The 26683-nt window shown below is 34.6% G+C and overlaps 1 protein-coding gene across 1 annotated transcript in view; it reads right to left on the reverse strand.

Annotated features, from left to right (window-relative positions):
- The window catches only part of LOC111052325, a 130943-nt gene extending 105623 nt beyond the window's left edge, over positions 1-25320 (reverse strand). Inside the window, exon 1 of the mRNA XM_022338968.2 lies at positions 25210-25320. The gene's annotated coding sequence lies outside the window, so the exon portion shown is untranslated. The remainder of the gene's footprint in view (positions 1-25209) is intronic.
- Between the last annotated feature and the right edge of the window lie 1363 nt (positions 25321-26683).

Consider the following 26683-nt stretch of genomic DNA (forward strand, 5'->3'; position numbering starts at 1 on the left):
GCAGACCCATCAAATACAACACGAACCTTTGTTGTAGGTGATGACGGATTAAATACACAAAAATAAAGGAATAAAATATTAACCTGGTTTTTTAGCATCTTCCATATGATCCAAAAGAAGATACTCTTCCATAAATGATACGCAATCAGATTTCAAACGAGCATCACGCAGCATACAACGCTCCAATGACAGAAAACGATTTAAAGCAACATCATGAGATTCATGAAACTTAAGTTGATTAGTGTCAACTTTGAAAGGAAGACGAACAACATATCTTCCTTCAGTATCACGCGTGTGAGTTTCAGCAAAATGTTTCTCACAAAACTCATCATCGGGACTAGGAAATTTATGATTAGGAATTTCTTCACTTAGGTACTTAGGTACTGGGTACTGGGTTAGGTACTTAGGTATGACAATAAAAGATGATGGACGGGATGAGAGAGAGATTGGATACAGGATTGCAAAGGGGAGAGTTTTAACCAGGAAGCTACATTCAATACTTTGGACCGATGATATATCTGAAAGAGTAGAGAAACAGGTTTTCAAAACAATTGTGATGAGCTGTGTAACTTATGGGGCGGAAGTATGGACATTAACCAAGAGACTAAAACAAAGATTATTGGCTATGGAGATGAATTACTGGAGAAGATGTTGCCAGCTGACCTTGAGAGATAGGGTGAGAAATGAGGTTATAAGGGAGAAAATGAAATTGGACAGGTCAGTGGTGGATGAGGTGGAGGAAAAACAACTGCAGTGGTACGGACATCTCAGAAGAATGAGCCCCAGTCGCATACCAAGGAAGGTATATGAGTGGATTCCGGCTGAGAGGAGGAAACGAGGACGACCACGAACTGTTTGGCAGCAAAACATAGAAGAGGCCATGGAGAGCAGGGGCATCCAACAAGACGTATGGAGAGATAGAGGCAGATGGCGTGTTGAGTGCGGGAAACGGCCGGGAAGACTGTAAAAACCCGCGTATTAGGTATTAGGTAGGTAGGTAATTTCTTCACTTTCCCAAAACTTATGAACCAAATTATTCAACGAGTTCTCAGAGGTGGGACACGTCATTAATGCAGTCAATGACTGATTAAGAAGACTGGAATGATTCGGAAATTCACCCAAAATAATGTCACCAAACACGGTAGGAATCACGCAAAACGAACACTCTTCACTAGATGAGACTTGACTATGATGACGTAATATTTTGTTGAATAACTGACATCCCAATAGAAGATCAACGGAACGTTGTTCATAGAACACAGGATCAGCAAGGTTGAATTTTTTCAACTCATTTTGCACTTTCGAACTGAGATAAATAGGGGGCAATGAACCAACTATTTTATCAATCACGTAAGCCTCAGCTTCTAGACGAGGGTGATTTGAGCCCTTAGGTTTCAAGAAACATTTCACAACACCAGAGGAATTCCCTACACTCGAGGAATTCAAACCAGAGAAATTTTGATGACAATCATGAACAGATAAACCAAGTTTCATAACAAGATCTTTTGTGATGAAATTAGCAGTACTACCAGAATCAATCATTAAACGAACACCAATAAACGAACCAGATGAATTTTCAATAACTGCTTGAGCAGTACCTAGAACAACACTCGTTTTAGGAATTAAACTGACAATTGATGACTTATCAATAACATTATCAGTGATACCACAATGCTTAGAAGAATTTGAATTCTCAACAACATTCATAATGCTATCAGTTTGAGTAATCGAATCAACGGATATTGATTTCAAAGCAACTTTAGAGATGTTATCAGTAGACTTCTGATAACGAACAGGAGAATTCGAACGGCTATTATCACTACTACGAGGATAATGAAGTAATTTATTATGCATACGACCACAATAACACAACGATTTAGACTTGCATTGGTTTACAGCGTGAAATTTGGAGAAACAATTGAAACAGACTCTCAATGATTTAATAAATTCATTCCTAGCTTTTGGATCTCTTTTCAAGAAAGCAGGACATTTGAATAACGAATGATTCGTTGAGTTGCAAAATGAGCATTTTGTTTCAGCACTATCATTCAATTCACAAGTAATTGAGCTGCTTTTATTTCGAACGCTGTTATCAGCCTGAGTAGATAAGACAACCTTTTTCTGAAAAGACTTATTTTTCGGCTTTTCGATAGATTTTTGTTCATTAACAGATGGCACATCAGATGCAGATAATTGATAAGATCTAACTCTCTTATTCACGAAATCAATCAACTGTTGACAAGAAGGAAAGCTCCCATCAGCTACCTCGAGCTCAAACGATTCACGTGATATTTTGTCTAATTGACGAATAGCCAATGAGTACAAAATATAATCAGCCAAATCGGGAACTTTCAACGACTTCAGAGTGGTAATACTATCACCTTCTTTAACAAGAAAATCTTGAAGCGATTGTAACAAAAGTTTAAATGGGATTGAACTAGTTTTCAAAATCTCATTTACGTAGTAGTTAGCTAACACCCTATCACTCTCATAACGCTTGCATAGAGTTTTCAAAACTTCAGTTTGCCAAATCAAAATCATTACTTATCTGAAAAGATTTTACTACTCTGGCTGCTTTGCCTTTCAACAAATTATGCAAAATATGGGATTTATGAACAGGAGAATAATATTTATCATCCACAATCAATGATGAAAAGATATTTTTGAATCTAGGCCAGTCTGAAATATCAGAGCCATCAAACGGCTCTTTTATTTCAGTTGGAGGTGATATCATGTTCAAACGGGGAGAATGAGAGGTTGAAGGTGAAGGTTCACTTTTCTCCTTCGGCTTCTCATTTTTCATTTGATTCAATTTATCACGAGCATTTATTATTGCACAGGATAAATTATCAATAACGGTAAGTGATTGATATTCAGGTTCTTTAGAAGGTTCAACTTGAATAGATAATTCATTGATTTCATCTAAGAGTGCAGAATATTCTTTCACAGTATTTTCAATAGATATATTTCTTATCAAAAATTGAGATTGAATTTTAGGATCATTGATGTCCTTCAACAAGTCATAGGCTTGTTGAACACGGCAACAAAGTTTCTTTCTTCTCCACACGAATAGTAAACAAGGCTTGTGGGCTTGCCAGTGTAACTAAGTAACTGATTAGATAAACAAGGAGATTTGAAAATGAACTTTGTAACTGGATTTAACATGGATATCAGTGCATGTAGCCTATCAACAAGTAACTCTACTATTAATGAATTGAAATTTAAATTGAAAAATAAATCTCTTGGAAATAGAACATATCCCAGGCCTGGTCGGACCATGTGGTAATCCCGTCCTGTCCCCAAACCTATGGATTGGGGTACAGTTAAGATTTAATTCACGAAAACGTCAACAGCCCCAAAAGTAAGTCTTTAATTTGCACTAACCTTGGAACTGGCGAGGAAGTGGACTGTATCTCGTGTGTAGAAGTTACTGCTGACGATATCCTGTCTTTATGCGTAGGCCCATATGATATTGTACATATATCACAAAACGAAACGAGGTAATTGCATTCAGCTCGAACGCCACGGAAACAGGAGAAACGGAATGAAATGATGTTGACTTCTCAAGCACGCTTCTTGAAGTACTGGTTTGAAAGATAAACGGGGAGGATGAAGGAGGGGTGAGGGAGAGAGGTTATCTTGCCTCTTTGGGAGAGGGGGAAGGGGAGAAAGCACAAACTAATCAACCCACAATCAAGGCTGCCGATCCTCCGTGAATCCACCAGTTATTGTTTTCAAACAAGGTGATTGAGGTTATTTCCTGAGTTTGGTGTTTCCCAGTTTCATCTGTCATTTTATCAGTAATTTACACTATACGTACTGATAATTTTCTTTTTCAATTTGCCGTAAATTTCATTTTTTCAACTTTGGAGACAGATATCTCAGGAAAGGAAAAAGATATCTTCACCAGATTTTGGGACATCATTCCTATTATAAAGTTCTAGTTCCATACAGAAGGAAATTAGGATATATATCTTTCACAAACCAAATTATTAATCATTTTATATAGATTTTTGATCGTATAAATCTCATTTTTTAAAAAAATTTAGAATTTTTTTTATTTGTCATATCAGAAAAAAGCTTGTGTAAGGAACTGGATAAAGGTCTGCTTTTCAAAAAAAAAAAAAAAAAAACAGAGCCCCAGCTCTAACAGTTCTTCAGATATCTGTCCCAGATTTAACATTATGTTGAATAGGCATTTTGTCTCCCCTTATGATGTCGAATATTTTTGTTGTTCCTATCATAAATATTCTGATTTGGATTGTTGTAACGTAGAGATTGAGGCCATTTGCAAGTCTCTATCTTGATGTAGTAATGAAAAATTGATTCATGAGTATGGAAAAACGCAAAACGCACCAGCAATCATGCAGGGTTTTCTTCGGAAGGCGCTGGAGAACACATTTATTGAAAGATATATCGTTCAAAAGCTGAAAAAACCATCTTAATTTCATAGATTTGAAATTTTTCTGCACAAAAAAGTTATAATAGGAAGAAATTTGTAAAATGTTTGAAAACTCGTTTCTTGCACTTTTGAAGGTTGTAACTGATGAAATATGCGTTTTATAGGGTAAATTTATAGAAAAAAAATTGTATTGGAAGATTATCGAGATATTTTCGTTCAAAGAACGACTGAATATCTTGAATGGTCATTGAAATACAAGCGATATAGCAAAACCCTCAAAAACCTTTGCGGCCATCTTGTTTTCCTTATCATGCTCGACCTAACGAAGAAAATTGGACCCGTTCTGTGTACATAGAATATGTGGTAAATTGTCCAATTAACAATTTACCAGGTAAAAAGTTCTGCGTCCCATGGGAAGAATTTTGACAGACTCAGGCACGGCCCTAGGGACTTTGCCGCCCTGGGCGAGATCGGCGACCGCCGCCCCCCCCCCTCACCAAGTATCTCGTCTAATTGTTAATCCCGGGTTCCACCCCTTCCTTGAGCGATCGCCTAAGTATTGTATCTCCGCTGTGATTCGATCGCGCCATTCCCACCACAGAGTCTCAGTAAATTCTAAATAATTATGTTTAGAAATATTTATTGACATTTAAACAAATATTTGACGAATATAAATATTGGGAAACAGTATAGTCCAGTCAATATAGACATTTGGATACATTAGAGAAGTTCAGAACCAAATTCTTCATGCAAAATTCCCTTGTGCTATAAACAGGGTGGCCCAAAGACCTCGTATTTTCGGTTCATTTTCCAGTTTGCAGCTATTTCCGGCAAAATCAGTGATCGGACAGAAAAATTTGCTCTCGCCTTTTTTAAGATTATTATTGTCAATGAAATGAGATCATTCGGAACTCTCTCTATCTCCAATGAGTACTGAGTTATGATTTTTCGAAAATGAGTGAAATTTTAAGAAAAAAATCAATTTTGATCATATTTAGTATTTGATCAACTATATATCCAGATTGTTAAAATCTAGATGTGAAATTCGAAATCCCTCTGGGCGTAATTTTGTGCTCTACAAACTGAGACTAGGTAGAGCGCTCTATCTCATATAGAATTCCAGGTACACCTGACAAGAAAGCTCCTTGTATTGTGAAAAATACCTAATTTTTATCTTTAACCATCATCGCCATCTATATTGTCCTCACAGTGATATTTTGCACAATGACATAAGTTCATGAGATTATGTTCTATGGTAATCACCCGTTAGATGCACTTCATTACAGTATTGCCTAGTGGAGAGGCGCGCTTAAGGACACGATCAAGGATCGCTTAAGGATGAAGCTATCAAAATGAAAAAGTCTTCTTAGGGAAACATTTTTTCCGATCATTACTTTTTAAGACATGAACGCTTAAAGTTCGAATTTTTGGGACAGAACATTTCAAATTCGGTACGAGATAAATCCATGAAATTCAAAGGATAAATTATTCATGGTATTGTTGATTGAATAAAACAAACATTTTCTGAAAATATCATTTTTTAAGAAAGTTATTCAATTTACTAAAAATGATCAAAAATTACGTTTAGTTGAGTTTTTTTAGAAATTGAATAGCTTTTTCAAAAATTGATTTATTCAGTAAATGTTTCAAAATTTTATTCAATCAACAATACCATGAAGAATTTATCATTTGAATCTCATGGATTCGTCCATTCAATATAGACATAAAAAAGGGGGTGTGCTTGCAATTTATATTGTAGTTCTGATTTTTTAATATATTATTTGGGTACATAAGAGAAGTCCACAACCAATTTCTCCATGCAAAATTTCCTTGTGCTATATACAGGTTGGCCCAAAAACCTCGTATTTTCGGCTCATTTTCCAGTTTCCAGCTATTTCTGTCAAATCTCGTAATCGGACAGAAAAATTTGCTCTCGCCTTTTTTCAGATTATGAAATTCTGAATAGAATGAGATCATTTGGAACTCTCTATCTCTAATGAGTACTGAGTTATGATTTTTCAAAAATGAATGAAATTTGAAGAAGAATCAATTTTAATGAATTTTAGTTTTTGATCAACAATATCTTCCGATTGTTACCATTTAGATGTATAATTCAAAATCCCTCTGGGCGTATTCCTGTGCTCTACAATCTGAGATCAGGCAGAGCGCTCTATCTCATATAGATTTCCAGTTACACCTGACAACAATGCTCCTTGTATTGTAAAAAACACCTCATTTTCAGCTTCAACCATCATCACCAACTACATTGTCCTCACATTGATATTTCGCACAATCACATAAGTTCATGAGATTATATTCTATGAGAATCACCCGTTAGATGCACTTCATTTTAGTTTTTTCCTAGTGGAGAGGCAAAAATTTCAAACACATAACTTTTGACCCAATGCTCAGACATCATCGTACTACACTTTATTCTTCTCGGCTCGTCGAGGCGGTCCAAAATCATGCATCATAAGTCAAATTCGGTTGGAAAATGGAAAATTTATTGTTTAGTGTACTTAAGCCCATATTCTGATACACAAAAAATTGCCAATTTCTATATTCAAAGCTGCCTGTCTTGTGAAATACTTCTGATAAAATCTCCAAATCTAGTGAGGATGTGAAAATTGTCCCCCTCTACCCACTCCAATAAATAATACTTTCGATTCCAATACTAAAGTTACTCTAAAGTTTTTGAAAATGGCGATTTCAGCTTTTACAATTTTTCGTGATTCTAATGTTGATCTAGAGTTTATAAAACGAGTCTGATACATCATAGAAACTCACGATTGATTCCGAATTGTAGATAAATTCATCCTCTACGAGCTCAGTTGCCTAAAAATCATCTTGAATCACTTTTCTCAATCATAGAACTGCAAAAACCGTTGATATGAGAAAAATATCTACAATTTCCCGATTTTTTTCAACAATCAAATCTCACTTTAAAAACATATTTTTTCATGAATCGTTTCAATAGACATAAATTGGCCATTTTATGTGTATTGGAATATGGGCTTAAGTACACTCAACTATAAATTTTCCATTTTTCAACCGAATTCGACTTATGATGCATGATTTTGGACCGCCTTGACGAACCGAGAAGAATGAAGTGTAGTACGATAAAATCTGAGCATTGTTTCAAAAGTTATAAATGTTTGAAATTTTAATCCTTGCGGTGTCCTTGAGCGCGCCTCTCCACTAGGAAATACTGAAATAAAGTGCATCTAACGGGTGATTCTCATAGATTATATTATTATAAACTTATGTCATTGTGCGAAATATCAATGTGAGGACAATGTAGTTGGTGATGATGGTTGAAGCTGAAAATGAGGTCTTTTTCACAATACAAGGAGCATTGTTGTCAGGTGTACCTGGAAATCTATATGAGATAGAGCGCTCTGCCTGATCTCAGGCAAGAGCAAATTTTTCTGTCCGATTACGAGATTTGGCAGAAATAGCTGAAAACTGGAAAATGAGCCGAAAATACGAGGTTTTTGGGCCACTCTGTATATAGCAAAAGGAAATTTTGCATGAAGAAATGGTTGTGGACTTCTCTCATGTACCCAAATAGTATATCAAAAAATCAGAACTACAATATAAATTGCATGCACCAATGTATATAGTGACTGGACTAGATTTATCTCGTACCGTATTTGAAATGTTCTGTCCCAAAAATTTAAACTTTAGGCGCTCATATCTCAAAAAGTAATGATCGGAAAAAAATGTTTTCCTAAGAAAACTTTTTCATTTTGATATATACAAATCGAAAAACTTTGAAAAGTAGAAAGTTTATTTTTAGCCTTTTCACAGCCTTAAGACGTAGACTGCAACATAGTATTAGGCCTACTTAACTTGCTAAGTAATTAAAACTATAATTTCTATAAGTTTTTTTAACACCCCTGTTTAATTAAGTAGAACTCGTCTGACCTTTACATGGGGAAATTCCTTCACCAATTCCTTAAGATCTGGGGACTGAACTATTTTATGTTCGCTAGACAACTCAGACGTTCCTGGGACATGAAGTTTATCTTAGAAAAGTCTTCATTAGCTCGAGGTTGGAAAAGCTTCTTATATAATTTTACTATTCACATTTGATATTATAAATTCATTAATTATTTGTATTTCAAAATTTTCCGTTCCTTGAAATTTGCCGCCCCCAAAACCTGCCGCCCTGGGCGGCCGCCCGGTCCGCCCACCCCTGGGGCCGGGCCTGGACAGACTCTGTACCAGAAACCAGTTTCAGTTCAAAGTTCCTGCCCCACAGTCGAAGCGTGTTAAATTGTTCCAACGAGGTACAGTTCTAACTATTGTAGCTCTCATTCGTCGATTGAATTTTGTAGTCTGCTTGTTTCTCTGCGGCTGCGCATGCGCTGATAGCTTGTTTACCATAGCATAACCATAGAATACGTAACTAACAAAATTATGTTTGATAACCATTTGTTGAATGAGTTTTTCTCTATAAAAAATTTGAGAGTAATGAAATGAAAGAAATGCTCACTTTTCTAGACGGTAAGTTTGTAAAACAGCCTTTCTTCATTTACGCAGCTAGTGAAAAACACATTTTGGTGTAAATCAACTTTATAAGTGCGCGCCAAAACCGTTTCATGATTTTGAAATGGCGTTCCATGGGAACATTTTGTACTAGTCACGTGATGGAACAATTTACGATTGTAACTGGAACAATTTACTGTAAACAGAACGTACAGATTGAGACATCTTTCACGCATGTTACCCACATATGACTACGGAATGACATTTTCTCCCGGTCTATAGTTTTCCCATTTCTAAGTTATTTTATTTGGGAACTTTGGGTGATGAAACAAGAGTGAGTCAAGAAGCAAGTGACTAAGATTCATAGATTCAATGAGAAGAAAATGTCATGTCTTAGTTAACTCAATTACATGGAGCTGGCGCTTTCTAGGATTGCCCAGTGAGTAGTCTACGTGCTTTGCGAGCTAAACCGGTTCTTTTTCATTTAGAAAATTGCCATCACCATTACCAGGAAACCCGGAATGGAGCATTAGAGATGAGAGAGATAGATAAAGCTAAAGATGACGATGGAGATAGATTGTGCAAGTGTGAGTTCTCCCTCCTGTTGACCAGGGCTAAATTTTTGCGGCGAAAATAAATGGGACACCGACACCCTTACTACACTAAGAATGGAAGCTCGCTAAGATTAATTGAAATGGCTGGTTCTTCTACACTCACAGGCAACATTCACACGGAGAAGAGTTACTCAATAACTCAAAAAAAATATCGAATAATGTGTATTATGTAATCCTACACCAATAAATCAATGGTTATCGGTTTAGAAACAATTTAATTATTTTTTATGGCGATTTTTTTTATTCATCATCTAACAGTAGAACTATGACTGTTAATCAGCAAAGCTTGGTTTATTCGACTGTTGAAACGTCAAATAATCAAATTTCCTATTTTTCCCTACTTATTCATAAAATCTCCTACTCGTCGAGTCTAGGCTGAAATCAGCTTTCAATATTCTGTTATTACCATCTTATCCTTCTTCTGTGAAGTCTTGAGCTCTATAAATCTGTCCATTAGTTTCTTTCTTAGTCTTCCTTGTTATTCCTTCTTTTGGTCTCCGGTTGTTTTCAATATTGACCTCAGTCTAGCATTTATTTAATTTATATACAATGCTTTATTTTATTCAAGGTCTTCTTGTTGAAATTCCATGTTCATATTTATTGTATATTTTTTGATCAGTTTTCTTGATTTCCAGTTAAATACTCGTAGTACAGGAATTATCTCGCATATATTGCTTTATCTGGTGGAATTCAATTGAGACTAATTTTTATTCAAGGAAGTTGATGGGAGAATATTGTGATCTTGATAGTAAACAATAGAACCATTGAGAAAAGCATTATTACATACATCTTTTTCAATGTATATTGTGATCTGAAGTCGGTAACTTTCTCTCCCAACATTCTACTCTCTTTTATTCCTTTCTTCTATCCCATCCATTCATTCCACATATCAAAAATTTCAAAACATTTATTGCATAACACATTTCAAACAATCAAAATTCGAAATCAACAAGTTTTCAAATCCTTTGTGGAAGCTCTGAATTGAATGGATAATGGAGAAAAATAAATTTAAAATCTTATCAGAAATATGGATCTCTGAAGACTGAATTGGAAAACTTGGATAGATAACAATAAATTAATATAATTATTATAGATATATAATATTATTGATGTATATTATATTCATTATATTCAGGGAATATAATAATATTCTCCAAGTACAGAAAATTCAATGTAGATCTCTGCAAGCGAGAAAAAGTACAGTGAGTGGGTTGCGAGGGAGGGTGTTCAGAAATTCCACCTTGCCATCAGGAATCAGTGTTTGCTGGGCCTACCACTGTTGACTCTACTAAGTGTAGCAATCCGGGGAGCAAATGATTTCCACCTAGTTATTAAACTTACTTCGCCAATAGAGCTACAGTGCTTTGAACTAGCTGCCGCTTGTTCAAATTACAGTTAATACGCAGGCTTAAATTTAACGACCTCACAAAGAAGTGCTCATGCCATTTCGTCGTATTGGAATTGCTCGCTGCGCTCTTATTTGCACAACTTACTTTGTCGTCAACGCATTCGGGCTGCTCTAATTAATCCAATTGCTGATCGAACATTCACTTTGATACTCGACTCGATCTTATGTGAAGACACTATTTTATCTCTCAAGTTTAATCTACACTTGAAGTTTAATAATGACTGTCAATGTTCTACCATACGAAACGATACAATTTGCTCTTGGTAAAGCTATCAAGAATACATCAGACATTAATGACACAATTACATGAGACAGACTATGCGAATTTGTGAATGAGCTCACAATGATAATGATTTCTCTCCAATGTATAATTGGGGATCCAATTATTATTTTCCAAGTTAAAAAATTTGAATGTTCTTACTTCACTGTCTCATGTAGATGAATGTCATTTGAGTTTGTTTCCATTATCACATCTCAATTTTTATTGTTGTATCCGCCAGTTCATGCTGGACCGAAACATACGTATCAGTGCTGTTAGTAGTGTACATACATTCGTTCATGCGTACATTCTCCATACGTAGTAGAGCTGTTCGAACATTCACTTTAATACTCAACTCGATCTCATGTGAAGACACTATTTCATCTCTTAAGTTCAATCTATACTTGAAGTTTAATAATGACAGTCAAAGTTTCTACCATACGAAACGATACAATTTGCTCCTGGTAAAGCTATCAAGAATAGATCAGACATTAATGACAAAATTACATGAGACAGACTATGGGAATTTGTGAATGAGCTCACATTAATAATGATTCCTCTTCAATGAATAATTATTGGAGATCTAATTAATTTTTTTTTTTAAGTTAAAAAATTTGTTCTTACTTCACTGTCTCATGAATGAATGTCACTTCAGTTTCTATTATCACATCTTAATTTTTATTGTTGTATGTTGTATGTCAGTTCATGCTAGACCGAAACATATGTATCAGAGCTGCAGATAGTCAATTAAGATAGTCGATTTTAATTCACACTAGCAGGTAACCCGTGCTCCGCAAGGGTCTAATTGAAAACTTGACAAACTGAAATCTTGGAGAATTTAAAATAGACATATAACCATCCTCGGTGAATTAATAATCCATAAGCAAATTCTCAAGTTAATCAGTCCTGTAGTTGAGATGTGATGATGCGTCATTCGTGTATTTCCTGTCCCGTACGTGTATGAGCCAATTCTTTCCATTATCATAATAGATAACTGAAGGAGACATCTTGAAAACCTCATAGTATCATATTGATTTTTTTCAATCCATCAATTTCAGTATCGATTAGATCCTCCTCAATTTGAATCAGGCAGCGTTTTGTTTCCCCAATTCCAAACGAAATACCCACAATATTCGTTTCACTCCGAATTTGTGTCTAATAGTACATTATTACTGAAGAATATGAATATATTACTATAATTTCATTGTGATCTATCAAGGCCACTCTAGATGAATAGGCCGCGTGCTCTTCCACCACAACTTTGGGTGACAAGTCACAAGAGTAGGCGGACTGCATGCCGAGGAATCCCGTATTCCCCCATTGAAATAGCTACGTTGAAACCTCAATTTAACAATTGAACTACCACTATTGGACTACTGAGCTCCCTTATGAAACTAAAATAGCATCGACTCACTTATTTTCAAACGTTACTTCATGTGGGTTGTGCCGAGCACTCCTTTTAATTCAGGCCTTTTCCCAAGTTATAATAGTAAATTTAATACGCAATAGACTAGAGCCATTATTGTAAGTGAGTTAGCGAAATAAATTATTTTCTCTCTCTATTATGAACGGCCATGACTTCGAGTTTCCCATGATAGATATTTAAAAATTGTGGCTCCGAGTCGTCGAGGAATGTAGATTATGGAATTATCTCTAAAACTTAGCCTTCGTGTCGCGACATAGAGCGCGATAAGTTGGAAAACAGCAAGCATTGAAATTATAACAAACTACCGATTTTGCAGTTACTATTTGGTCCAAAGGCTCTAGAAGCCACGCGACGATTGGTCAAATTGATTCTCTTCGCCCAATAGGAGACCTGTTTCTAAATACAGTAGTGGGGATTCCCCAGTCGAGAGACCAGATTACGTTTCGGACGACACTTTGCTAGGAGCACTACGAGAGTAAAGATGTAGTCATTATGTTTCGCCCTTTTTGGGCAAGTTTACAACTTTATATAATTAGTTAATATAGGAGCTAGTTTTATTTTTATTAAAGTTTAAATTTTCTAGTAGTGCCATGTCCTGAAAAGTTTAATTGTGTTTCTTCATCATGTACGAATAATTGTTTCTTCAAATTAAGAAACGTAAAATAAGGTTAAAATATAATTTAGGGAATTTAATTGATTGAAACTTCCATAAGAGTATGGTATTAACAAAGCCTGTTATTTTTCAAGTTAATGATATTGATTGAGAATAATCCTTTTGATTTTATTAGTGATGGAAGATAATTATAAATTTTTTTCTAAAGAAGTATAGAAAGTTTTCAGTTACGTTACATTTGAGTTATTGTTTCTGGAGATACATTATCGTAGAGTATTGCTGAAAGTCAGGAAGATAGCCTTTAAATTGGAATGAAATTTTTAAGATTATGTTCATATTGAGTTTATGACATTTTATATTTTTCAGACTCTGTTTTCTTATGTCATTAAGGCTTTCGAATGATTTAGTAAATTTTTATGATAGAAATCTTAATAGACGAAGAAGAAAGTTTTTCTTTTCCATGAAATTAATATTAATAAATGTTGGCTAGCGCACAAGTTTCCAACAATACTAGTCGAGCTACTATATGAAAAATTATATTTGATTTCGCAAACCAAACGAAAAATATCATATAAGTTAGCATCATTTCAATCTAAATTATTCCTTTCCTAAGAGTATTATATCAATTTATATAAAAGTTAACATCATAATTAATGAAGTATTCATTTTCTAAAAGCATTATATTAATTTATTACGGGTGTTTTCATAAATGTTGCATTGTATATTAATGACACTCTGGCAAGTAAATTTGTTTTAAATCTGTTAAATTTTGAGAATGAAACCAGAACGTCAAGATAAAATCTAAATTGAATAACAGAATAAACTCCTGTTTTAGCTTTTGATGAATTGTAGGAAGAGTTAGAAATTAATGCTGTAATACATTTATTTACAGCGGTTCATGTGTGTCCCCAAACCAACTTCTTGTACTACCACCCCTTTGGTTCCGCAACTTGATGTAACACCGCTTCAAGACACCCGTTCAGACGACAGGTCTAGGGACGTAAGAGGACGTCGCCGTCAAGCCAAATTCAACCGGTAAAGGTTCACCGCCAAAAACAAGGTACTGTAACCCCGACGATAAAGCAACGTACAGACCAACGAAAGTGCAGTGTAGTGAAACAAAGGTTCATTCGAGGATGTCAATCAAAAATGGGGATTCAAAATTATTATGAAATGGGTTATATGGGTTACTATCGACGAAATTTGGGTTCAACGGGATTTTTCTTTCTTGAGTAATTTCATGTTGAAATTAATTGGTTATTTTATGACTGATCTTGTTTGGTTTTGTGACGTATTGCTATCTAAACGGGGATAGTAATGCGCCCCCGAATCAGATGAAGAATGTCAACAAAGTAACATGATATTGTTGTTTCTGTTGTTCGATTTTAGTTGCCAATGTTTATTGAAGTTGTTTGTATTTTTTTTTTATTATTTCAAAGTGTAGTGTTAGTTTATAGTAGAAACCTAGTAAATCAGGCATGGCAAGATTAATTGAAGTTTTCTTGACTCTAGCCCGTTCACCTGCATGAATTAGGTATAGACTCAGGTATTTTCTAGATGTGTCTGCCTATTTCTAAATTCTAAATTTTATTCAAAATTATCCTTTTTATCATCTTTTAAAAAGTGCAGGCACAGGGTATACTGCTTCCGTGATTATATTCAATGGAATTAATCATGCCATATAAATGCTGTACCATGCTGTAGAGCCAATTATGATAGATTGCCTATTGTTACAGTATTTTCGTTCACCGTAAACTTAAATAGGGCTCAAATATGTCTTCGAGCTACACATAGTGGTAATAAGTGTATATAACATTTTGATGAAAGATTTATTATACGTGAGGATGTTGCAAACGACCTAACGGTTCAGGAATTTGATGAGAAAAATCTAGCAGCTTTAAGAGAATGAGACATTCAGAATGAAAATTTTGACGGTGCTATTATCTTTCCAGATACCATATCCAAATGGTGGAAAGTACTAAATGTTGGTGGAGTACTTAGAAGAGCTCGATTTGATGATGATTATTGTCGTCCCCTCATTTCAGTAAACGACGAGCACGACAATTATTCATTCTTGAAAAAGTTTTTGATCTGGCTGGCTGGAGAAGAGGCTCCTTGTTCAGGGCGAAGAGAGGAATTATCAAAAAAGACACGGAAAACTTACTCATGACACTTTATTAGTATTGACACACACACCGTTTGTACTTTATTGGAAATAGTAGAGCATTAAATTTCAAATATGTACTATTTCAGGGGAATTCCAGACTGACAATCTCTTAGCCAGATTTTTACTGAAGGGTGTAGAATGTAAAGAATGTATAAATTTCCTCGTATTTGATGATAAGAATTCTGTACTCAAATCAAACGAATTATCATGCTACTTTTCAGAGGCAATCTAAAGTATCCATCAAATAGTATATTAGCGTTAGAGGTGTTCAATGTGATGTTGAGTGAGCGGCACAAATACGTATTTCTAAATAAAGGGTCAGTTTCCGAGCAAGAGATTTAGCTAATAAGTTCTAGACTTTAAACATCTGGAGTCAGAAAATTGGCTTTCCTAAACGAGGCGTAGTCGTAGTCATAGTAGAGCTGTGTTTACACCAAAGTTGTTGACAAAATGTTAATAACTTAATCCATATAGATTCTATTAGATTGAACGAAACTTGACAAACACATATGTTCATCATGTGTATGATAAGTTATGTTCAATCTAATAGAATCTATAAGGATTAAGTTATTAACATTTTGTTAATAACTTTGGTGTAAACGCAGTTTAAAAGTCATGTTTAAATTGAATTTCGAAAAACTAGAAAATTGAACACAAAATTAAATAAAGAGAAAAGGTGTAAAGTTTCAGCTATTTTAAATCATTTAGGAATGTTCCATTTCGTCAAGGAAAAATGTTTTCAATTATAGAAATGAAAAAATAAAGATTTATTTGGCTGCAACTATTTACTGCAACTACGCCCCGTTTTGGAATGTCAACTTTCTGACTCCAGCTATTTAAAGTCTAGAACTTACCTACTCAGTCTAGAATTTAGAGCTCGGAAACTGGCCCCAAATATCAAAGAAAAACTCTAATGCTGAATACCCATGATAATGTAGACTTTCATAATTCCGAATTTTGTTATAAAGATTTGAATGGTTTTTTGAAAGAGTGTGTGTTCACATTTTGCAATATTCTGCTGAAAAATTACAGTAGAGTGAAGAAATCCAGTCTTATTGTTGAAGGGAAAAATAGAAAAAAGGTGAGAAATGAGGTTTAAATAATAGTAAATATATAATTATTTTATAGTAAAGTTTGAATAGTAAGTGCAACTCTCAGTACGTATTTCTATATAAATGTTTACTGAAAAGGAGCTTCTGGTTAGTCATTTTTTCCATGCCCATTGAGTATAGACAGTATTGAAACTGAGTATAAACAGTGAGTATTCACTGTTCATAAGAGTCTACTAAATGAGCTATTGAATTACAATACTTTCTTTTTGAAATATGAGCACCCGAATAGCGGATTATTGTGAAGATATGGATGGAGAATGGGCTATAGAATACGAGATGTGGCTGCCAGTCGGCCTACTTCTGTGACGTCACGTTTGCAGCAGCACGACATTGAAGTCTGTAAGTCCATATTTTATGGCTGGAGCGTCTTCTGATAAGTGAAAAGTACTTTCTGCGGTGGAAAAGAAGCTTTTTCCACCATTATGCCAAACATAACTAGAAAACCGTGTAACTCATGAAGGTACAGACTTGGAAATGGTATCATTCTCTTCGTAATGATGTGTAAAAAGAGAATATCCATGATGGCAATCTCAGAAATGTTTGTCATCATGAAAAAACAAGGTGGCGGCAATAATATGTCGATTTTCATGAAATCGTCTGTAGTTCTATGAATGTTGAGGATATCGGATCAATTCAGCCATCTGATGGCTCCAAAATAATCATAAGATTCATCCCATTCCAACAACCTATACTATGGTAAATATAACTTCAAACTCTTGAAATCTGATTTTAGGGGACAAAATTTTACTTTTCCACCCTGTGAATATCTTTACAGTGAATAAACAATGATATTATTTGACACAGTGTTGTAGAATATTTCTAAAGCTTTAAAATGGCATCTAGTTGAAGGCTGTACGTTCATGTCTATAAAGTATGCCATAAAATATGGACTTACAGCCTTTAATCAAATGTCATTTTTAAACTTTGGAAATATTCTACAACACTGTGCCAATAATAATGTTTCAAGTTTTTGAAGTTGAATCAAATCATGAAAAAAGTGGTCCAAATGAGACGATTCTATAGATTGGTTGATTATAAACACTTTTGTGGTAAAATCAATCCGAAATCTTTCAGAATAACTGAATAGCAAGCGGTATGAAAATTTCTGTCAATAATGACCACCATCTTGAATTATGACTTAATGATGTCGAGTATTTTTGTTGTTTCCATCATCAATATTCTTATTCGGCTTGTTGTAACGTAGGGATTGAGGCCATTTGCAGGTCTCTATCTTGAAGTAGTCATGGAGAATCGATTTTATAGTGTTCTACTTCATGCGTTTAGAAAAACGCACCAGAAATAATGCAGGGTTTTCTTTTATTTTCCATTTGGAGGGCGCTGGAGAACACATTATTTTTGTTGACGTACAGCGCATGAAGATAGCTTTAAAGCTGAAAAAACGATCTGAATTCGATAGATTTGAAATTTCTCTGTATTACTTGCACAAAAAAGTTATAATGAGAAGAAATTTGAAAGAAGTATGAAAATCCGGGTTTTTGTGCTTTTGGAGGTTATAAAATAATGAAATATGTGTTTTAGTGGGAAACTTTATAGTACAAAATATTTAGAGAAAGGCTATCAAATCATCAATTGAAAGCAACATTTTTATTTACAATTCAAAAAATAATTGAGGGTCCTGCCAAACACGATGGTTTTTCGGCGGGTGAAATATTTCGTTCAAAAAACGGTTGAATATCTTGAACGGTTATTGAAATACAAGCGATATAGCAAAAGCCTAAAAATTATGGCGGCCATCTTGTTTTCGAGGTGTTTGCCTGTGATTTCGACTTAATATAATCACGATCTTTATTGTGCTAGACCTAACGAAGAAATCGAGACATCTTCCACGGCTGTTACCCAAAAATAACCACTGAGTACCTTTTTCATGGCATTTTCGCCCGGACTACTACACCAAAAATGACTAATGGAATAATCTGGTGTGGTACACTCACACAACTTTCCTTGCTCATTGAGCTGTGAGCCTCATTCTCAAACGAGAATAATTTAGAGGAATAACATAATGACGATTGGCGGCAACATAATTACTTGAAACTACGATCAGACTACTGTATATGTGTGTATATAATATTGTTTTCAGAGTACTTTTTCCTTTGTGTAAATTGTGAAATCCGATGATTTTTTAAAAGTCTTCAAAACAGCTGTTCTACAGATGAAATATCTGGACTATGTGTTATTTTTAAAGACTGCTCTACCTACCTACCTACCTCATGCACGAGAAGGAGGTTACAAAGTCCATTTCTCAAGGATGGGGTGAACCCCCCATTAGTTTCCCAGAAAGGAGACTCATGCCAGTTGATGGAGCTGATAAATAACTATACAGAGTATGAATTTGAAATAAATCAGTTGAGTAATTTTTGAGAAATCGTGAAAAACATGGTTTTCAGTAATTATCCGCCATTTTTCTCGAGAATATTACGCAGCTCCTGGATTTTTCTCAGAAATGAGACTCATGTCAGTTGATATGGCTTATAAATAGCTATCCATGGTATAAATTTGAAGAAAATCGTTAGAGCCGTTTTTGAGAAAACCGTGAAAAACATGGTTTTTTAGTAATTATCCGCCATTTTTCTCGAGAATATTACAGAACTCCTGCAATTTTTCCAGAAATGAGATTCATGTCAGTTGATAGGGCTTATAATAGCTATCCACGGTATTAATTTGAAGAAAATCGTTAGAGCCGTTTTCGAGAAAACCGTGAAAATCATGTTTTTTTTTAGTAATTATCCGCCGTTTATCTCAAGAATATTACAGAACTCCTGCAATTTTCCCAGAAATGAGACTCATGTCAGTTGATAGGGTCATGAATTTATCCATGGTATAAATTTGAAGAAAATCGTTAGAGCAGTTTTTGATAAAATCCTGATAAACATGGTTTTTTAGTAATTATCCGCCATTTTTTCCGCCATCTTGAATTGAATTTAATTGAATTTCTTACTGTCGGGTCCTGATGGTATAAGGACCTTAAGTTTAAAATTTCAAGTCAATCGGTTAATCAGGAATGGAGTTATCGTGTTCACAGACATACACACATACACACACACACACACACACACACACACACACACACACACACACACACACACACACACACACACACACACACACACACACAACACACACACACACACACACACACACACACACACCACACACACACCACACACACACACACACACACACACACACACACACACACACACACACACACACACACACACACACACACACACACACACACACACACACACACACACACACACCACACACACACACACACACACAACACACACACACACACACACACAACACACACACACACACACACACACACACCACACACACACACACACACACACACACACACACCACACACACACACACACACACACACCACACACACACACACCACACACACACACACACCACACACACACACACACACACACACACACCACACACACACAACACACACACACACACACACACACACACACACCACACACACACACACACACACACACACACACACACACACACACACACACACACACACACACACACCACACACACACACACACACACCAACACCCAAAAATCATGTTTTTGGACTCAGGGGACCTTGAAACGTATAGAAAACTTGAAATTGGGGTACCTTAATTTTTTTTGGAAAGCAATACTTTCCTTATCTATGGTAGTAGGGCAAGGAAAGTAAAAAGAGACGAATCCAAACTTTTGAAGAAGATTTGATGTTCTCACAATCACTTATTTATTGAATAAACGAGAAACTAATTTCGGTTGTTAGCCCAGTTCATGATCTCATCGTTGAAATTCTGTTTACTTGCTTACACTCACTTTTTTTAATTAATTTGGAGAATACACTAAAACCGAATAATTGGGTGAAAATAATCGTATTATTACAACCATCATCTTCAGTGCGTTTGACAATGATGCAACATCCGAAACTAGTGTCTTGTTTTTCAAATAGATGAATTATAGTGAAATATTAAGTTTTCTCATGGAAAAAAGCATACTTCACTACTCAAGGCCCATCAATTAATGGATTATATTACGTAATGGAGTTCATAGTAATCGAGCTTATTGCTTACCTTAGCTTATTTGGCTATTGCTTCACAATACTTATTGCAAATTATCCCTCATTTTACTGCTCACTCTATTTTCAACATTTTTCATCGCACTATTGAACTTGTTAGGAACTCATCCCAATAGCCTGAAACCATAATCTCTCGACGAATGAGTAGAGTACATTACTGCCCAGTTTGCCTACATTCTCCATATCATGTTTCAGAGAGTCATAAGAGCCTATATGTATTTACTCACATGAATATGCATATTGAGTAGCGTATTCATCAACAGGTAATTAATTGCAAGCTGAGCTCAGGTCCTCCATGCTTGTTCAAGCAATGTGGAGAGGTGACCTTTTGATAGCGGAATTGATCATACACCTCCATGTCCAGTTATACGGTTATCACCAACATTCACGCATTATAATGGCGCTGAAACCAATTTATAGACGGTTGGGGTGGAAATGGAGAGTCAATCGATTTAAAAAGCTCAGGTAACTGACACAGCGATTATCCAAAGCTTGGGTCCCTAGAATAGCGAATTAAGAGTTTAAGAAGTGTTATTGTATCACTCCGTTATAATACTATGAATATACTCTCTTTTAGATATTTTTTGAGACACACTCTGATCTGATTTATACGGTGATGCATCGATATTTTACGAAACTCAGCATTAGATGAGCTGCAATCTATAATTATTATAAAATTCTTATCTCACTGACTCACTCACTCACTGATCACGATTTCTGGAAAACTACTGGATGGATTGAAACAAAACTTAGAATATAGCTTCCTTATACGTCCTAGGTGCTCACTAAGAAATCTTTTGGCGATATTCTAACTCTAAGGGTGGTTTTAGCATGTATAGTTTTAGTTCGTCTTTTTGCATGTATATTCTTCTTCTCCCAATCTCTTAATTATAATTGAATAACTGGTGACCAATATGATTGAATATACAGTTGTTAACTGGCGACCAATTAATAATTTTGTCAGGTTGGCATTGAATTGAGATTATTTCATTGGGTTGGCACCAAGTTGAAGAATCAATTAAAATGCATTCATCGAGAACAAATTGATTGGGCACTGCTGCTTCGATCAGAGCTATTCCTGGGAGTATAGATAATTTTTATTTTTCATATAACAAACTTTTATGACGGAAGTTGCTTCTATCAATTGATCCTATTCTATCAAGACTAATTTTGTTTGTATATCCGACAGATTGCGAAACTGCTTGAAGGGGTATTTTAAAAACTTCAGAAGTGTCCGTTGTGGTTGTGGAATATGTTTGTAAAGAATGAGGAAATTCGGCCAAAATTTAACTTGGGCGAAAGAAAGGGGTATTTATTAAAACGGGCCAAATAGATGTTGTTAGAAGTAAGACGCTTTTCCCATGAATCAATTATTCCCAAACATTGATTGTTTTACCAAAAAAATATAAGGTAGCTTTCGATGCAAATATTGGAAAATATGTATAACAGTTCGTTGACTGTCTGTATTCCTTATTAATAGCATCAATGCTCTCCTTTTAAACAATGCTGACACATTGATGTGAATCTTACTATAATCTGGTTACTTTAGATCAGATGAAGAAAATGATGTTGATGATTGCTACTGTTTCAATTTCAATCATGTTTGAAATTCTGCTTTCTGCTTTTGATCCCAGCTGTGAAAGGAGCTCTCATTGAATGAAATTATAATCATTGAAGTCAATAATTATACTAAGAAAGCAATTTGTTTAAATATGTGTGTTTGTGGATTTATGTATCCATGTCGGAAGGATCTCGAAAACGGCTCTAACGATTTTGATTAAATCAGGAAATATATTCCCTATATTATGTGCTTGTGACAAAAAACATTATTTTGGAACAGGTCTCAACTCTGGGAAAATTCGTTGAACTACCAACAGAAAGAATTATTGGTCCCTCAAGTAGCAGCTGATCAGAAAAAAGTTTTCCATATTCTGTTGAAAACGTGAGAAAGTGTGAGCAAATAAAAAACATCACAATAGCTGTAGTTTAGTTACCAAATTTGGCGACCTTATTTTAAAACATGAAAAAATCAGGCCCAGTAGCACAAAAGCATGTTCAATTTCAATCAGGATCAAATTCCATGAGAATTAATCAGAGCAGAGTTTTTTTTTTCAATAGAAGGCGTCTCTGATTGGTTCTCGTGGTATTGAGTCCGGATTATGAATTAAACAGACAGTGCAACTGTCTCTCTCAAGGCCATGGATGCGTACAAACATAGAGCAACAGAGTATTCATGCAGTATTCATGGAACATCTGGAAAAATAGGTTCAGAAAGTGACCGGATGATAACAAAAGAAATTTAGAATCGATCTCTACAAACATATGGTAGTTGAATGTAATGTTCATTGTGAGGTGATAGAAATGCGACTAATTTCTTCAGCTTCTGTTGTATTGGTTCCTCTGTTGCTTATGTTTGACGCATCCATGGCCTTGAGAGAGACAGTTGCACTGTCTGTTTAATTCATAATCCGGACTCAATACCACGAGAACCAATCAGAGACGCCTTCTATTGAAAAAAAAAACTCTGCTCTGATTAATTCTCATGGAATTTAATCCTGATTGAAATTGAACATGCTTTTGTGCTACTGGGCCTGATTTTTTCATGTTTCAAAATCAGCTAAAAACTTAATCGAAAAAAAAACATAATATTCCATCAGCTGCTCCTATTTCCTTTCTTGATGTTATTACGACACAAGACAAACCTATTGATATTGATAGATAACAAGTAAATTCTAAAGTTGTCAATTGAGATATAATAAATGTTATACTATTATGAATGGACTCTTATGTATGAATGGACTTCCATGGAAGAAAGAATCAGTGAATTGGCTGCTTTTACACTTTTGGATAAGTGAAACGAAAAGTAAGTGACAGGCTATGCCAAAAACTCCAGAATAAGCAAGAGATCCATGGATACCAGAGTTATCAAATTCCGAATCAACCTAATTTGGAATTTAATCTTCAATTGCCAAAGCAAAAATAAGCATGATCACTGCTAATTTGATAACTGTCAACGGGAAATATTAATTGCCAATGAATAAAGTTGAGGGCGACTCTTAAGCTCCGCCCCATATCCTACAAAATTCGCTGCAATTAGACTACTCTTCTACAGAGCACTTCCAACACATCAATTAATTATTTGAATGATTTGACTTGATAATCATCATGCCAAGTTGTGGCCTAATCTCAAAAACGATTATAACAACTTTGGTAGGATTTAGATTATAAATGTTTCATAAAAATAATTTCATCTTCTAATTCCCGTAGCGAAGCACGGGTGCCCTGCTAGTACAATGTATAATTATCAAATGAATCAAGAACGTTTTCCCAATTAGAAAGCGTTACTGTGTTTTTTCGATAGCTTTCAAATTCTTCTAATACATTCAAATAATGTGAATAGGTAAATTTTCAATGGGAGGCATTTTTTTTAGTTTAGGCATAAGCTGATAAAGATATCAGGGGCTCTATCTTTTTGACGACGAGGAATAAATAAATCGAATGAGGTAAGGATGTAATAGGATAACTTCTAGCCAGTGATTCCAGAATAATCTAAGAATATACTACTTTATTAAATTTATTGTAACTGTTGTATTGCGTTTGTTTGTTCCATTTTTCAAATTGCGAAGTAAGTCTTTAATAATTTTTCATTGTCATCATACCTTGAATTTCCAAACAATGTTATTTTGTTCCACATAGATAATAAATGAAGTATTTGTATAGTTAGGCATTCAAGTCGAAGTGATATTGAATACGTTCGATTTCTATCACAAGATTGAACTACCATAAAAGATAATTACAACTAAATGAACACGAATACCATAGTTTCAGTTGAATTATTAAGTGTCTTGACAGCATCAAGTCATCACGAAGAAAATTAATCAATTTAAACGACCAGAAAGCATCATTTTCAGAAGAAACTTTCCGAAACTGGATTAGAAAACATCTATTGAAAATAAAATACTAATTTATATTTTGATACTGGAGGAGTAGGCTATGTTAATATTTCAATAGTGTCAAACACACCTCTAGTTGACATAAATTTTGTCAAATGTTCGTGAATTCCACTTCAGTGAATACTCAATTATTCTTCTTGAGAGCTTGCAAGCGTACTTGAGAGCTTTGAATATTTATATTTTTTCAATTTGCTCAGGAATTAAATTATGATGAGAGATTTCAATGACCTTCTAAAACATAATACGTCATATTTGATAGTATGATTAGAAACGAGAAAATTATTTTATAATACTCATCCTACAAACTATTGTCTTTCATAAATAGAGTATTCACTAAGTTGGGATACCAATTAATAACACCACTCCATCATATTTCAAAGCACATGAGCTTATTGGTACTTATAATTGTTCGATATATGATTCGCAATCACAATGATAAATAATAACGTTTGATTTTTCATTCCACTTCGGACAAATGTCAACGCAGCTTTTGAGTGGGTGTACGATTCAATAGTAGTGGGTGTTTGACAACAGTACAAATGAAGAAATCATTTTAGGATGGATTCCAAGTGTACGTGAGAGTATTGAATGATTTGTAGGGAAAGTGATTAGTAATGACAATAGTTACTGACCTTATATCTCTTGGTTGGTTGGTTTCATGTCGTTGGCAGGACGATCCAGTGATACGAGAATGCAGCGTACAGTCGTAGCCCTGTTGAGGGCAAACTTCAACTGACTTCTCGAAGGGAAGGAGCGATAATATGTATGACTGCTGTTCTAGCAGTGATGCCCTTTCTCGCAAAGGGAAAACGTTTTTCCCTTTCCCACAGCGTCACTAGTTACCGCTTTATTAAATTCCATCTATCACGAGTTACGTCTTGATCCGACCTTGTGTATTCTCCATTAAGACATTATTGTTTGATCAGCCCTCAAAGGGTTTATCAGGGTTCCGTTCTCTTACACGTGTTTCTGCTTTGTCTACAATATTGGTTGGATAACATTGCGACCTTTCCGTTTAAATGAGGAAGTTCACACTCCTCACTTGTTTCTTGGATTGGAAAAATGTATTTTCCAATGAATAAACCGGGATCAATTTTCAAGCTGGGGAACAATTATTCGAAGGCAAGAGGACAATAGGAGACAGAAGCTTTTGTCATTTTTGTTGAAAGCTCCCTCGTGTATCTCTGTTTTGTCGAGTTCTACGCAGAATAATTTTTCAAAAGGATTATTCAGTGCTTGAGAGTCACATAATTCCAGACGTTTTTGTTGAATATGGCTTTGTGGTACCATATTTTAATATTGATAATTATGAATTTATCATTTTAATATTCTGATATTGATTGAATGTCTCTCATACATTATTGTTAATACAGTGCAAAGCTTTTCTTCTGAATTAACATTTTTGCGAAATGCAAAATTTGTGTAACGTTTCTCATTAGTGTGCTTTATATACCGCACACATACGCTCAATGCCTTGATTAAGCTTGACAAACTTTGTTTTGCTGGCAACGCCAATATTATAATATATTAGATTATTATTTAGTTTCGATGAAAGCCTCTGTAAATTTGTTAGTAAATTCTCAAAGTATGAAACTGAATTTTGTTTTTCATGTACTTGTGATTATTTTATTTATATGAATTTGGCAATAAATGTGATTTGAAAAAAATATTAAGCCTATGTTTAAATGTTCAAATGTTTAAATGTTTAAAATGTTTGAATGTTTGAATGTTTGAATGTTTAAATGTTTAATGTTTAATGTTTAAATGTTTAAATGTTGAATGTTTAAATGTTTTAAATGTTTAAATGTTTATGTTTAAAATGTTTGAATGTTTAAATGTTTAAATGTTAAATGTTAAATGTTTAAAGTTAAATGTTTAAATGTTTAAATGTTTAAAATGTTTGAATGTTTAAATGTTTAAATGTTTAAATGTTAAATGTTTAAATGTTTAAATGTTTAAATGTTTAAATGTTGAATGTTTAAATGTTAAATGTTTAAATGTTTAATGTTTAATGTTTAAATGTTTAAATGTTTAAATGTTTAATGTTTAAATGTTTAAATGTTAAATGTTTAAATGTTTAATGTTTAAATGTTTAATGTTAAATGT

This window comes from Nilaparvata lugens, chromosome 5 (genome assembly GCF_014356525.2).
Source record: "Nilaparvata lugens isolate BPH chromosome 5, ASM1435652v1, whole genome shotgun sequence".
NCBI classification, from domain to species: domain Eukaryota; kingdom Metazoa; phylum Arthropoda; class Insecta; order Hemiptera; family Delphacidae; genus Nilaparvata; species Nilaparvata lugens.